This window comes from Saccostrea cucullata, unplaced genomic scaffold (assembly GCF_032062105.1).
Source record: "Saccostrea cucullata isolate Sc308-1 unplaced genomic scaffold, CSIRO_AGI_Scuc_v1 ctg2056, whole genome shotgun sequence".
Lineage (NCBI taxonomy): Eukaryota > Metazoa > Mollusca > Bivalvia > Ostreida > Ostreidae > Saccostrea > Saccostrea cuccullata.
The window spans coordinates 1,731-19,056 of NW_026937066.1; the positions used below are offsets into that span (position 1 = coordinate 1,731).

At 32.1% G+C, this 17,326-nt stretch overlaps 1 long non-coding RNA gene across 1 annotated transcript in view; it reads right to left on the reverse strand.

Annotated features, from left to right (window-relative positions):
* Positions 1-1,333: 1,333 nt before the first annotated feature.
* LOC134247170 (uncharacterized) overlaps positions 1,334-17,326 on the reverse strand; it is a 61,760-nt gene continuing 45,767 nt past the window's right edge. Inside the window, exon 4 of the long non-coding RNA XR_009987777.1 lies at positions 1,334-1,401. This is a non-coding gene — a long non-coding RNA (uncharacterized LOC134247170). The remainder of the gene's footprint in view (positions 1,402-17,326) is intronic.

The window sequence follows — 17,326 nt, forward strand, 5'->3', positions numbered from 1 at the left end:
CAATATTTTTTTGTTTTCATTTGCCAGCAATATTTACACGATATTTAGATTTTCATTATAAAGCGCATAAAACGGTTTTTCATTGAAGATCATTAAGATATGATTCATTGTTACTGTCATGAAATCGAACACGTCTTTGTCTTTTAGTAACAGAGAAAACATGTACCTCCAAAACGTCAGAGGTATAATAAAGCAAATATTGTCTGAAGATGATATTTATTTCAAGAAGACCGAGAAATATCAGTATAAAATTTACTGAGTTTTCAGATAAGTAATTATAATAATTTTTAATAATCATATCAACAAGTTGAATAAACAAAACAAACAAAAAAATATCAGTATATATTATACAGAGCATGCTTTTCTTATTTAAACTATAAACAAAAAGGTTTTTGAAACACTGATACCCCTGCATGTCAGCTTATAGTGAGCATTAAATTTCCCTTTTCAAACGCAAGTCAAATTCTAAAGTCAGAGTCAAAAGGTAAAATTGCTGCGGGTATGCAAACGGTCTTGTAATAAGGAATAAATTTCTGAAAGATCATTTTTAACTGTTCAAAAGTTATGGCCAAGTTGAAGATTTTTTTAAAGTAAGCACACTGTAACACTCTTTGAGGTCAACGTCGAAAAGGGAAAACATTTATACGCATTAAAGGGGTTTGTCAAAAAAAAATACACATGTAAGGTTTGGAAGTCCTAGTACCAAAATTATGGCCAAGGTGTAAGTTAGGTAATTTTGTGTAAAAGTGGGTTAAAATTAAGCCCAAGAGGTCAAATTTGGTCAAGAATGGCCCTGTCAAAAAGAATGCACCTCTGAAATACGAAAGCCATAGCCTCATCCACTTAAAAGTTATGGGCAAGGTTCTTACGGACAAACAGACAAAACAGACGGATGGATGGACAGGACAAAAGTATACCCCCAATCTTCAATGATGGATTCATAAAATGTAAATTTTAAGACTTAATAAAGATGGTATGTTTTTCTGATTAGATGATATAAATTGGTCGCTGTGAAGAGATTTTGTATAGATTCACACCTCCATCCTTCATTTCAAACTCCATAAATACTCCCAGGAACATTGTCATACAGAAAATGGATAATTGTAATTCAGTGTGATATCAACTATTTTTCTGTAAAATTCACATAAAAAGTATTTTAAAAAATTTCCAACACTATAACTCTTTTTTCAACTTAAACATTTTTAAAGTAATTAATATTTATCTATATGAATGTAATTGCTACATGTAAAAAAGATAATTTCTGGTTTGAAATGCAATTAGTAGCTGCCATATTACATGTAGTTTTAAGATTAACAAAATACCTGTTAATGAGAAATATTAAAGGATTGATCCTAACACCATGACAAAATAGATGGTAAATGTCAAGGGTAACATATTTTTCTGAAGAGTCCTGATCATATTTTGGGAAGAAAAACAAGTATATTCTACAAAACGTCAAAGATACTAAGTGAAAAGTCAACTAGGAGGTGTCATTAAATAAAGCGAGGCAGCGAGGTCGCGAAGCGATGCTCGCAAAGCAGCTAAAAAGACTAAGTGTAGAAAAGGAAATTCGGATTAAAATCTGTAATAGCAGCCAAATTTTCTGTGCAAATTCCCAGAACCCCCGACTACCCAATGTCCTTTGCCAAAAATAAAAATAGTAAAAAAATTAAAGGAACATTGTTTCTTACCAAACTTAAGAAATGATTTTGCCTTACCTTATTCAAAAAAATCCCCCCATGCCACAACACCGGCCTTCCCTTGCCCTTCGGAAATGATACAAATGACGTCACCGGAAACTTACGAATTTTGACGAAGTTATGTGGTTGTTTCCGTGAAACTCGGAAAACAGGGCGGTGCATAGCAACATGGTGGTAAAACACAGCAACAACTTACTTGAAAAGAACGATTTAATGCAATCTCTTTTCCAAAAACTAGCGTTTGCGTCCTAAGTCAACAGAATTTTTTTTCTGAAGTCATACTTTGTCTTAACGGTTCGGGTATTTCCGATTTTGTCGGAAACTTCCGACAAGTTTGGAATCTCGATCCCGATGTTTGGGGAAAAGATTTCTTTTTATTGTTTTGTTTTATTCTTTTTGCTTTCTTTTTCTTGAATGATAGACAGTACATATGTGGGTTTATATAGAAAATAAATGGCTGCCCCAACGGTCACACCGAAAAACAATTACCAAAAATGGTAAAAGATGAGTGTGGCGGAGTCATATTTTTTTAAAAAAAATTTTTTATTTTTTTGAATAACTTACTAGCCAAAATTTTATATATGCCATATTTGGTAGTTCTCCATTATGAATTCTACTAAAGAATCTCATTGGCCATAAATTTTACCCCTTGTTTAACCGGTTTCTCTGCTATATATACTGAGGCATGGGCCCACCCGTCAGTGCGGGAAATTTAACTTACATTTACCAGCTGCCCGTTGTCACCACTTGAAAGATCTGCCATTGCTTTTTCATTCCTAATAAATTTATTAAACTAAACCTGCGTTTTCCCCCCCGCTTGGTTACATTTGGCGTCGCCGGGAACTAAAGCAATGGCTAGTGGTGACAACGGAGAATTTCATGTAAAATTCCAAGAGGGGTAGAACTTCAAATTCCATTACATCAATGAAACATCGGGGGAAAGGAATGTTTATTAGGTAAACTACCCGTACTGATAGTGAATACCATTCTCGGCTGTTACAATGGCGAGTCATCCAACTGTAAAATCGTTACAGAAAGAAATCAAAGGTCTGCAGAATCAACTTAGCGAAATGGGTTGGAAATCAAATTACGAACCAAAAGAACCAAAAACTGTTTATGTGCAGCGAAATCGACTATCCAAAATTCACCGGCAATAACATTGATATAGAGGACTGGATAAAAAATGTTCAATATGCAGCACGTGGTATGACAAAGGAAGAAGGGGCGGATTAATTTACCAAAATCTATCTGGAAATGCGCGAGACGAAATCAAGTATTTGTCAGGTGATGTACGAAAAGATCCTCTACATATGGTTAAAATTTTGCGGGATGTATTGGGATAGAGACAGTGCTATTAAATTACAAAAAAATTTCTTGACAAAAAACGAATGAAACTGAAACACTGGTCAATATTCTTACGGTCTGATGGATATCATTAGAAGAATTATCGGAAAGACTCGTAGTTTTGGGAAAACCCAAAGATAAAACATTGTGTGAACATTTTTCAGAAAATGTCAGGGACCAGTATCTACGGAAACATCAAAAACGTTTCTGCGCACGCAACCGGATATCACGTTTGGGGAATTTAGAGAAGAGGCTATACTCTGGTCAGAAGAAGTGAACATGGCGAAGTCTCGTTACAAGAATCACTGGAGAAGAAATCAACTGAACAAAACCGCAAGTCTGAGAGTGAAAAGAAAACTGAAGTATCGACAGAAAAAATACCGAAGCAAATGGAAAGTGAAAGTGAAAAGAAAATCAAAGCACCGACGATTGAAGAAACAATGTGTCAGATAGAAAATTTAAAAAAAAAGCGTCAATTCCAAAAAAAATCACAAACAATGGATTTTTATGATCACCACTTACCATGCTGAATTTACCATGCAAAAAGCAGGGACACAAAGCTAATGAATCCCAACAAAACCGGATTCTCAAATTCTGAACAGGAAAACAAAAGCCCTTCGTAATGCAGAGTCCCGTTATAAGGGGAGTGAAACGGACTCATGGAAAATGAAACACGTTTAGTTGGTAAATGTCCTTCAGTATTTGTGACAAGAAGGGTTAATGTTAATTGTTTAGTTGATACTGGATCATCAGTTTCTACAGTGACAGAATCATTTTATGAGAAACATCTGAAGTCAGCAACCAAATTAAATACAGACATTGTGTTTTCTTTGAAAGCATCTAAGGATTTCCATACCGTTTATTGGATACATCGTGGTCAACATTGAGGTCATGGGTCAACAGTTACAGCAAGTGGGTGTGTTAGTTGTGAAAAATTCCGTTGATTTAGAAACACGTCAGGTGGGAAAAAATTTTTGGCCATTCGGGGAATGAACACGATTTCACTGTGTAAGAGTCTTTAAAACGAAACCCGGAGCAGGAAAAGAAAAAGTTGAAGAAATTTAGCAGTTACAAATTAAAAAGAACAATTCAAAGCATGTGACAGAAATATAAAGTGATGTCATAGGATATTTTAAAAGTCTGTGCAAAGTCTCCAGTAGCATTCCGGGAAAATCTGTGACTGTTATCAATGGTAAAACCCCAAAGATGCCAAGACTGTATGAAAGGGTGAACCTTTAAATCTACTAAATTTGTCATCAAACATTATCGTTGTCCGGACTCTTAGTAAAGTGAACCGTGGATTTCTGGCTTTCGTATCGCAAATATTGGTACTGACGATGTGTGGTTAGCCCCCAGAACAAGAGTTGCCGTCCTTGTCAATGGCGATGTACTTGAAAATCCATCTAACATCGAATTCACTAAAAAAGGAAATACTGAAGAGATTTTTTTAACAAATTTATGTGCAGGGAAACCACAAATTCGGGAAGTGACAAGTGATTTCAAAATTCCACCGGAAATAGAAAAGTTGAATTTAGATCCTGCACAGATGAAAGAAATTCGCACTCTTTTCTACCGAAATCAAGATGTATTCTCTCAAAATGATGACGATATAGGATATACTACAGCCATAAAACATACTATTCGGACAACAGACGATCACCTATAGTGCAACCTTACAGACGAATACCCCCATCACAATATGAGGAAGGAAATCACATATTGTAAATTGTTGAACAACAATATTATAAGGGAGAGTACTAGTCCATACCATACCGATTGTGTTAGTCAGAAAAAAAGATAATTCGCTCCGCTTATGTGTGGACCCGTAAATTTAACAGCAAAACTCACAAAGATGCCTATCCACTACCCAAGTAAAAAATCATTTGATGCTCTATGCGGTGCGAAATTTTTCTCGACAATGGATCTTACCTGTGGCTATAACCAAGTAGCTGTACATGAAGAAGTAAAAAAACGGCATTCACAACGCCAATGGGTCTGTATAATATTTCGTATGCCGTTTGGTTTGTGCAACGCCCCTGCGACGTTTCAGAGGTTAATGCAACACTGCTTCAGGGATGAAAATTTTTAAACATTTTACTTGTGTTTTTGGACGATATTATCTCTATTCAAAAACATTAGAACATTTGAAGCGATTAGAGACAGTGTTTAGAATCATCCGGAAACATGGATTAAAGTTGAAAATGTCAAAGTGCAATTTTTTTCAAAGTGAAGTTCGTTATCTCGGAATGCATATCCTCCGAGGGAATCAAAATGACCCAGAAAAAATAAGTGCTGTGCAAAATTTTGAAAAACCGACAACTGTAAAAAACTCAAGTCATTTCTTGGATTAGCAGGATACTTTGACGTTTTGTGAAAGGATTTAGTAATATAGCATCGCCATTACACAAGTTTCCCCGCAGTTTACACCTTATCCAAGGAAACCGTTTGGAAATAAATGGAATTCTTAGTGTGACGATGCGTTTACTACATTGAAAAAGCTTCTTGTGAGTTCTCCTATCTTTGGATATGCAGATTTCCAAAAGCCGTTTTTCTTAAAAGGTAGATGTTAGGATTAGGAGCAATTCTATCGCAAGTCAAAGACGGAAAACAACATGTCATCGCCTATGCTAGCAGACCTTAGTTCAAGTGAAAGGAATATGCAAAATTATAGTTTGAAAAATGGAATTACTATCATTAACCTGGGCAATAACAGAAAAGTTCAAAGATTACTTATTGGGATCAAAATTCACAGTGTTCACTGATAACAACCCGTTGTGTCCTTTAACACACAAAAACAGTGCAATTGAACAACGCTGGATTTCAAAATTGGCTATGTTTAACTTTGATGTGAAATTCCGACCAGGCCGCCATAACGAAAACGCAGATGCTCTTTTACGTATCAGTGATCCTGATGATTCATCGCGGCAAAGTGATTTAGAGATTCTACTAGAGAAGTTCTCAGATTCTACGAAACTACCCTCGGATCTACAAAAACAAAGTATTTCAAGTGTAATTGTGAATGAAGTTTACGACACTTTTCCATCTCTTAAACCAGATGAAATACAGTCTCTTCAGTCAGCTGATTCAGACTTGGCAACATTTCTGAAGATTTTCAATAAAGGATCTAAACCAACAAAAACAGTAATCAGAAAATTACCAAGATCTGTGATTACATTAGTAAGACAGTGGGATAAAATTGTAATTGTGAAAGGAATTCTTTACAGAGTGGTAACAGATCCGATACTAGGGGATTTAAAACAACTTATTCTTCCAAGATCATTACTGAAAAAAGTTATTCAGTTGTCATGACAATTGGGCCATCAAGGGATAGAGCGCACATTTTCTGCTGTTCGTTGGAATGTTATTGGCCTGGAATATTCAATTCTGTGAAGGATTATTGTAAGCGCTGTGAACGTTGTGTAATTTCCAAGATGCCTCAACCAGCTATACGCACTACAATGAGCCACCTCATCGCATCTAGACCACTGCAAATTCTAGCAATCGATTTTACTGTTTTGGAACCAGCGCATGGAAAAGAAAACGTTCTTGTGATGACTGATGTCTTTACAAAATTTACGCAAGCTGTTTCCCAAAAAAGGACCAAAGGCAGATACGGTTGCGAATGTTCTTTTAAACGAATGGTTCTTCAAGTATGGTGTTCCCGATCGTATTCATTCGGATCAAGGCCGAAATTTTGAAGCAAATATCATTGCTCAACTGTGTAGGATGTATGGAATTACACGATCTCGAACCACACCTTACCACCCAGAAGGAAACGCCCAGTGCGAAAGATTTAATAGAACCCTACACAACTTATTAAAGAGTCTTATACCTGACCGAAAGCGACATTGGCCAAAACATCTGCCCAATTACTATTTTCCTACAACGCAACACAGAATTCAACAACCGGATACAGCCCATTTTTTTATGTTTTGGGCGTCATCCCAAGATACCCATCGATTTTCTACTTGGAGCTTTGGACAGTGACGATGATGATCAGATGACGACTGACGAATGGGTAAATTCCCCGGACCGACTAAAGTACGCGTTCAACAAAGCAAGTGATCATACGTCTCTGATGGCCAAAAACAGGAAGTTGACCAACGACAGAAAAGCCTTTGACCCGGAATTGAATACTGATGACAAAGTGTACGTTCAAACCGTAAATCCGCGGCAGAAACAAAATTCAAAATTCATGGGGTCTACGTGTATCGTGTTGTGAATATTTCAGGAAATGTCGTTAGTGTTGTGTGACATGGCAGCCCGGGAAAAACTTAAACCGCCGTGATGTGACGAGATGTGTTTCCTAAATAACGCTATTACTTATGCAAAAACTTTTTGTTACTTTTGATGTTCATATGTATATTTTTCTGGAGATATGTGGCTATTATTGAAAAATGTATTTTGATAGAATATATATTTTTTATTTATGAGACGCTAAATTTAAAGCTGGGGAGTATTGGGGGAGTAATTTATTTAAAATAAATTTTTTATCTTTATTGAATAACTTACTGAGCCATAATTTACTATATGCCATATTTGGTAGTATCTATTCATGAATTTTATACAGAATCTCATTGGCCAGTAAATTTTACCCCCTTGTTTAACCGGTTTCTCTGCCAAAATTTCTGAGGCATGGGCCCATCCCTGTCAGTGCGGGGAAAATTTAACTTAATTTCCAGCTCCCCTTGTCACCACTTGAAAGGTAATTTTCTTAGTCTATTAAATTTTTGTATTTTATTTATTAAGTCCAAGTCATAAACTCAAATGTTTTTCATATTTTTGAGAGAAAGATATTCTAAACTATGAAATTGACGTTTTTTGGCTTAGTGAACTTAAATTTTCTTATTTTTGAAGTGAATATGAAATAAAAGTATTTTGTCTCAGTGTCTATGTGTATTATGATATTGTATATATGTTTTTGTATTTGAAAGATCTGCCATTGCTTTTTCATTCCTAATAAATTTATTAAACGAACCTGCGTTCTTCATCCCCGCTTGGTTACATGAGGGCTATTGAGATCAATCTTCTGTTGAATAAAATACATGTACTGGGAAACAAATTTCATATATTGAATTTAATTAGATTAGAATAAATATATATAATTGTACTACTTTTTTAAAATGAATTCACGTTACTCACTTTGAGGAATATTTTTTAGAGCATAGTGGCCGTTTCTAAACGTAATGAAATATTTTTTTTATGTTGATATCCTTAAAAAAATTTCGGTATTCGTTTTTTTTTACTTTTGCTTAGTGAAGTACATAATCACAATTTAATATACACAAATCCAAATAGCTTGTTACAAGCATACAGGTAGAAACTTTTTCAAAGTGGATGGGGGGGGGGGGGTCCAAAAAATCCACGTGACTACGGTTTGGTGTGCGGCATGTTTAATACATATTCCGTACGAATCCAAAAGAAGTTATATAAGTTCCGATGCCAAAGCTGAAGATAACTAGTACGATTTTTTGAAATTATAAAAAAAACGTACGAGGAAGAATTTAATAATAATGTTGTGCTATTATTTTACTGTCACTCAAAGTGCACATGCACATTATTCTCAGGCCTGTGAGAAGCAATTTCAATATGGGGGGGGGGGGGGGGGAACCATACATTTTCTGGCCATGCATAGTAGAATTTGTTAACGATGGGGTTACCCGGGCACCTTTATGTAAAAAATGAACTCGTCCAAAGATGCTTTGTCGGCGTCTGTAAAAGTTACCAATTTCCCTTTAAAAGGAAACGCGAAATATTCTGTATAGAAACTGTTGCGGCTGCGGAGCTTCACTCATTGTTCATCCGCCATAGAAAAGAATCCGACATTTATCGCACATTATCTTTGAACATACAATTTTTCAAGATAAGCTTCATTTTCGTTTCTAGAAATAGTTTTATCTACAAAAATAATATCTTTTCGTATATTTTAACTGAGTAAATTGATGACCTAGAAACCTCTACTAGAAATATCCCTTTTAAAAAATGTCCTCTCAATGGCTCATTTTACATAAAACTTTTTTGACATTTTCATAGAACATGGACAGACCTGTGTCTCCGTGACTTGTTTCTTTTCTTTTTGTTCAAAAATACAACGTCCAATTATGCAACTTTGAAGTGACCCTAAATAATCATTAAAAACAGACAGATAAATCTATAGGTCTTATTATTGTAAATACTAGTATATCAAATGGAAAAGTAAAATTTTAAGGATCTTTTAAAATTTCTGACATTTTGATTTCAGATTTATTTTTATTTTGCGAAATATTTTTCATTGTTTTAAAACCAATATTCAATTTTGGTTTCGAGTTTACACAAAGGTCACAAGAGGGGGCGGAAAAAATATTTTTCGAATTTCTTCAATTAAGCTGTAATTCCATGAGAAAATTTGGAAATTGACACATTTACTGACCTTTCTGTGACCTCTGTGTATCCCTAACTTAGAGAACTTTCTCAATTTGTGGTAGGAAAAAAAACTTGTTTTTATTTATAAACTGGTCATCATTTTAAAAGACATCCAAATCAGGGGTAGCGTGGGATTTTTCTCTCTTGTCCTTTATTACTTTTTGTTATGCAAAAATTTTAAAAATTACCTAAAATGTTTTGATCAATTTTGCAATCAATATTGATATCTTTGGCTGAATAAGAACATTTTTAGTTCTTTTTATGTTCCAGTTTCAACACGATATCAGCATGGTATTTGATTTGTACTCTCACATAATTGTCCTCTGCTGCAGAATTTATAATTGAACATTCCGGGGGGCATGTCTCCAGATTGCTTAAGGAAGCATTTACTGTATACAAGAAAAATCATGAGAAAATATCCCTGAAAATATCCATATATTTTTTAAACGCGGTCATTACTTTTTCGAATTAATAACAATATAATGAACAATTATAAAGATTTTGTGTCAACCACTACATGTAATTTACCTGAAGAAATGGACAAACAAGTCGAATTATTTATTAATTTATGGTAAAGGTCTGTTGCTTTGCGGATACAATCCCTAAAATACAAAAAAAAATGCAATAATAAAAATGTTTATTTTCAGGATAAGGAAAATCAAATATCAATAAAAAGTGTACATTATTGCTTATTTAATTATGATAACACATACATGTATCATGTATTTAACGAAACTTATTACATTCTTCTCCTCTTTTTTCATCGTTTAAATATCAATTGCAACCACCACCTGCATCAACCAAACAAAAATACCAACATAACAATATGAAGTCAATACCCTTATATATATAGTTTCGTTCCCTCCACCTCTTTTAATGCAACGTTGCAATAAAGTCATAAATTTTACTACAGAAACTTCCCAAAATTTGTAAAAAAAAAAAAAAATTTAAAGGGAGAATATACAAATTAATTGATATGCTGTACGGTAAACGGAATGTTGATTACTGTCTGAAAAGTAATGTCTAAACTGAAAACGATTTGGAATAGGATTGTCCCCCAAAAACGTTTAGTCAATTGCTATATTTTAGGATTACTATATAAACCGCCCAATTAACCAATATTCAGTTGTCACCATGAAAGAGGGGGTTTCAAAACATTCGGTAGCAAATAAAAAAGTACTCCTAATGAAGGGAAAAAAAAAAGATTAGACAGTTCCAAATTCAGTGAAGCCAACACAAAAAAAAAAACTTTAGTTAACTATAGTTTACTATAGATATCTATATAATTTAAATACAGTTAATCAAAATGTCAAAGTTATCACTACAGTAAATAAAAGGTTTCAAAGTGTTTAATATAGTGTCAAAGTGTTTACTTTTAGTGTCAAAGGGATCACTATAGTAAATCAAAGTTTTCAAAGTGATGAATATAGTGTCATAGTTATCACTAAAGTAAATCAAAGTTTCTCAAAGTTAACACTAAAGTGAATCAAAGTTTTTTCATCAGCAATCTTATACATTACTCGGAAACAGGAAAATCATTTTTCCTTTCTTATGATTTCCTGACACTAGTTTCTGTTTAAAAATATATTCTTGAATTTTACTTTATTGTCGCATCAGTCATGATAACGAATGTTTTAAAGCCATATATGGCGTCTATAAAAAATTCTTTTGAAAAATACAAAATTAAGTAAAGAAATATAGTTGATACATTTAAATTAAAGCTTTTATAAATTTAAAAGGGAAACACCTGTTTCATCTAATAATACGATTTTATCTTCTCTGTAATGTGTTATTTAAATCTTTTGTATTTTTTCCATTAAAATTCCAGAATCCCAAAATTTAAAATTTTATATTTTATAACGCAATTGATTTAGATTTTGTAATTTACGGAAAAGTTCTATCTTTATATAAAGTAATGATACAAATAATAAGTTCTTATTATTTTTGTCCAATTATTTTCATTGACATAGCCATATATGGCTTTAATAAAGTCGTTATATTTGTATAAAATGAAACTTTAACAAGGATTTAAAAAATATCTTTTTCCAATACAAAATAGAACGAATACAAAATGGGTTTTTATTTTCTATGAAATTAATAAGAATTTCAATATTCAATCTACATGTTGCTTGTGCAACACTGGCTTTTTTCATCATCTTCTTATATTTTTTCTTTTTAATAAACATTAAATTAAATACTTAGTTTTCCATTGCAGCCTTTATGATAGAGCAGAACATACACATATAAGGCGGAAAAAACTTCAACACGGCTAAAAAGACACAATTGATAAAAAAAAGACTACATGTTTACTGGAAATATATAAAAAAAAATATCCTTTTATCTCTTTTACTTCCGTTCTATAAACTACATGTCAAAGTTTGTCATGAACGATTTAACTCTAAATTAATGAATTATTTAACTTACTGCTTTTTATCATCCTCTTTATAGATCAGTAGGAGGGAAAATGTATTGATGTATGCATTAGAATTTTTTTGTTGTTGTTGTGAAAAAGGGAAAAAAGTTTAAACTATAGATATAATAAAGTGTAGTATTATTGTTCATTCGTGTGGTTTTATAAAAAAATATCCGTGAATTTTTTTAAAATCCGGGAAAATCAATTTTAACACCAGTTCACATAAAAGATATGATATTTGAAATTTTTCAAAAAAGCGTTTTATATTCATTAAAAGTACAAAAATACGGTTTTGAACACAGAGAATTCTTATGTTTAATATTCAAAAGATATGGCTCGTTGTTTTCTTCTCCTGAATAAATAAACAAATTTAATGAGGTTAAAACATGAAAATTAATCAATGAAAATATATTTGAAGGGATAGTGAGGTGTTAAACGGAGTAAATACAGTTTGTTTCACAATATACATGTTTGTCAAATATCTAAAGGCATATAGAAAAATGACAACAAAAGCTAGATATACAATTTTTAAAAATATCATTTCATTCATCTGATATTCAAAATTATTGTTTTAAGTCAGACGTATCCAACATTCTCTATTTCAGTTACTATGGCAACAAATCCTAAAATGTTATTCTTTAATTGTTTTCCAAACATTGTCCTAAATAACTTAAGAGACTCATGTTCGGAAATTTCTGACCACTGTTTTGTAAATTTTACAGGATACTTGAGAGATTTCTTGCTTTTTTTTTAAAATTTAAATTTGTAGTTAAATACCACCGGTATATGTTGCTGACCACTTCTTTCGCTCTTCCTTTCAATCAAACTTCCAAACTTTTCCCGACTCTGAACGTCAATTGACTTTGAATGCTGAAATCCTGTATGCAAAACGCAGTCAATTCAAATTTAGATTTCTAAATACACATGATGCACTTACAAGCATTGTTACTAGCTATTTCCTTATTTTTGGTATCATGCTTGATATTCAGATTATGCTAATTTAGATGTATTTATCATATATTATACCCTGTAAATACATGCAGATAAAAAATAATTTTACATGTAAAATAAAAAAAACTTAAGGACAGATGATAACAAATGAATGATTCAGAAACATATTTATGTTCTCCAGTGTAATAACAAATGAATGATTCAGAAACATATGAAAATAACAGTAGTCAAGATCAAAAGTAACAAAAAGCAAAACAAAATAGGAGCAGAGCAAACACGGACCCCCAGCTTTAGAAAAAATGATAAATTCTTTGAATTTTTCTCCTTAGACATCTAAAATGGAATATCTGGAGATTCTCCTCCATGGTGCCTGATTCCACCTATGATGTTTTGATCTTGAATACTGTTCTTTTTCTCTATAATTTCCATTCCATATCCCCCAAACTACACAACGGGAGTTATCATGATAATATTGTTTAATCGCCATATAGGAACATTTTAGTTTATATTTTACTTTCATGTAAATTAGTTGAATCTGATTGTTCCAAAAACATTTATTAAAAAACACTATAACCCGCTGAATAATGAAGCCACGCCCTCCAGTGAAGCAACAGTCAACATTGCTTGACGACGGATGATATTCCAAAAGATAGCGACTGCGCAGAATTTATGAGCGCAAGGTTCACTGTAATATGTATTTTGAATAAAACATTCACTATAATATAATAAATATAGCATGTAGTTAAGTGTAACATTAAAAATTTTCACCCCTCTAAAACCAAAATTAACGAATTTTCTTGTTTTTAAAAGTACTACAAAATATGAAATAGAATGAATTTATACAAAAAATTTATAAAAATGGAGGGAAGATTCTCAAATTTCTACGTTTTAAATTTCAGGAACATATATTCATTACTTTTTCTATTATAACATTTTTATTACCCCTTCTTTAAGAGCTCCACGTTATCATAACGTCGAAAAAACAATTTTATGACGCCAATCTACATAACAGTCGAAAAATCGTTATAAAAATCAGATAAATGAAATTGTAATTAAATTTTTCTATCTATAATTTCTGAATTTTATCAATTTATTTAATTAAGTGAAAAAATTGCTTATAAACAGTAAATAAGCTTCCTTTTTATCTATGATGCGCGAAATATTGCACAATGGAAACTACAGTCGGCCCCCTTAAGATTTTTTCATGTTGCTAACAAATATACCGTTCTAATTTCTTGGCTATAAATTTTATGATTGATTTCAATCCTTAGTCTCAACATACACATATGGTTTTGTAAATATTTACCTATATATGCAATTAAAGTTTCGATAAGAAAATTATGTAATGTTGAAATACGAATTCAACTTGAAATCTTCATGTCGCTTCATTTATTTACAATTTCAAGGTGGAAGTCTCAGCCGTAAAAGAGTTCCAAACAGATTGCAATGAATGTTAAAAAAGTTTTTTATCCTATATCAAAATACTGTAGAAGTACTTTTTTCCGCGTGGTATTAATTTACGCTATGTACGCGATCACAAATTTTCCGCGGAAATTTGTCCAAGCGTACTTAATATAAATGCAAGGCATATAGTGACAGTCTAAGAAATCCGCGTAATTTTCAACCCGCGGATTAAACGGAAATTGAGATTCCGCGGAATTATGACCCCGTGGAAAGAAGTACGTCTACAGTAATTCAAACCACTTCTCGCAAAAAATACATACTGAGTAGATCTTCTTTCTTGCAAAATCATTGCATGACGCTAAAAATCAATTTACTTCCCTAACAATTTTTTTTTAAATTTTGCGAAGAGAATGCATATTTTAAAAGAAACTAAAACTTATCTGAAAATGACCAAATAGCCTTATATCTTTGATTCTAGTAGTAAGTTAACTATTTTAGACGATTACGTTTTCGAAATTTTCGAAATAAAAATAAATATCAGAATAGCTGTACTGTTGTCTCTCTTATAAATTTAATTTCCGTAACGGTAATTTAGGAAAGTTTTCCACTAAAGGTATAATTATTGTGGGAACGAAATGCTTCATACTTTTGTTTGATATCCTAAAACAAGCTTTGATTTTACCTATTGCCGAGAATTTTAAATTTTATTGCTTGGAAATTAACTTCCGTAACGATACCGATGTATTTTTATCAAAATTTTAATTTTATTTCAGATTCATGAATCATATTTTTGCACCTTATACTGAACATCAGATACAAAAAAAAAATGGACAAATTCAGTGTTATTTAAAAAATGATAACACACCCAGGAAAGGTAGATAGATTTATTAAGGCGACAACCAAATATTCTTCTTGCCTATATACAATATGGCGTCATGGTAAGCTATATGACGTAACTTTAGAGATAACGATTTCTTAAAATCAATATTTAAAGATTAATTTGAGGTCGTAGAAATGATTTGAAACATGCAGAAACTTAATTTAGACAGACTTTTGTGGGAATAAAGCTTATGAATAAGGTATGCTAATATATTTCTACAATTTCCTCGTACAAGCAGACAGGGGTTTACTCCCGATCAGCTTTTCATATATCACTCGTAACAAAAAGATGCAAAAGTTCAACACTAGGCCGCATACTTTGAAACTTAATTTTTGCTTCTATCGAATGTTCTCATTCTATTGTTTTGAAAAGTGCTGATAGAATCGTATGTTGAACGGGAATTGATTTTTTCGATCTTCGAAATTTATTGTAAGGTTTCATCCAAAAGTGTAGAATAATTATTTCGGTGATAGGATAGAAGGATTCTAGCAGCACTTTTCATGGTACAAAGATTATTTTACTTAACTATTTTTACAAATAGAAATTAATTCGCTCCCGGGGTAGTGTTAAACTCTTCACTTTTTCATTAAGGCATAGTTTTCTATTTACAGACTTAGTGTAGTGCTTCTTAATTATAGTATACGTCCAACTGAAACTATGCCTTTTCCAATATATAAGTGGTACATATAACAAAAGAAGTGTAGATTCACCGAATTCTGATCTGTGTGTTGCCTTCACATACCAGCGAAGATACACGTCACAGGCTCCAAAACAATTAAGAACTAAAGGTCCACATTTGATTTGCACAAAATCTTGGTGCATTTCTATGAACATACCATTGATATCTAATATAAAGTTTTGATTTTTTTCATTATTTTGCTTCATTTTATTTCCATGAAAAAAGGAAAGAATATATTTTCCCCATGTTTTGTTTTATTTTGCATAAAATGGAATATATGAGTCATCCTTGATAATTGTAACATTGAAGCAATTTTTCCAAAACTTTTTGTGAGTCTCGATATTTTAAAATGCTTTTATGGAATATTTTAGTTTCAAAGAAAACATTAAAAAAAAAGGAAGGAAGACCCAGAAACCATTAAAAAGTTGTCACGTTCACCATAGTTTTAGTCTTTTGTTAGAAAAAATCCTGTATGTTTCAAACAATTTAGATCTTCTGATTATGCAACTGACAAATGTCTTAGATTTCGAAATTATAAGGAAACAAGCCTCTTTTACTCAGAAAAGATGTCGTAATGCAAGGTAAGATTATCTATAATTACTCATAAAGGAACTTCAAGATTTTTAGTTAAAAATATATTCTATATTATGAATAAATATAATACACTGTGGTAAATTATCAAACTATGCACAAGAAAAGGGTATGTATTATTCTCTATTGATTAATAGAAGGTCTAACATAAATTTGTTATATTTTTTCTTCCGGACATTTCTTCTCAAGTATAAAATATCAAGCCATTGATTGCATCTCATCTAATTTTGTTTTTCCATCATCACCTTCAGTAGATTGTTGTAGTATTTGAAATGTGTTCTTTTTATTTTTATCATCGTTCTCAACACAAATCTTAACATTTTATTATACTAATTTAGACGTTTCATCAGTTTCAGTCTTCCGAATTTCACGGATTTCTTTCATTATTGAATATCAACCTGGTTTTGGGATTGTTTTGGGTTTCTCGTGTAAATGATAGTATACATTTTGTCAGGAATGGCTTCATATACAGCCATCTCCGCTGGTTTAAATGAAGTTGGATATAACTACAATTCTAAAATTAAAATAAAAGTTGGGTTCAAAGTGTTAAATACATACATCAAATTGTCTAGTTAAGTGAAAATGATGACGCTTATGTAATAATATATAGCAGCTTAGTTAATAGTAGTAATAAACATATAAAATAGGATGACTCTTTTGATTTCAAAGGTCAACTAAGTAGACCATTGGGTCTTGTATTCGCATTTAAATGTATTCAGTTTGACTCTGGAGCTTGAGCATTGTTCGTTTTCTTCATATATTTCATTTTAAAGTTAAAATTGTTTTTTGAAACGGCAAGAAAGTCCATTTTATTTGTTTATTTCTTCAACACCACAATACAAATACGGTATTGTAGATCATAATCTGTTTAAACCACTTCGTTTAACGGAAGAGAATATTACGAGGTTCGTTCAATAAATAATGCAAAATGTCATCTAGAAATAAGAAAAACAAGTTTAATA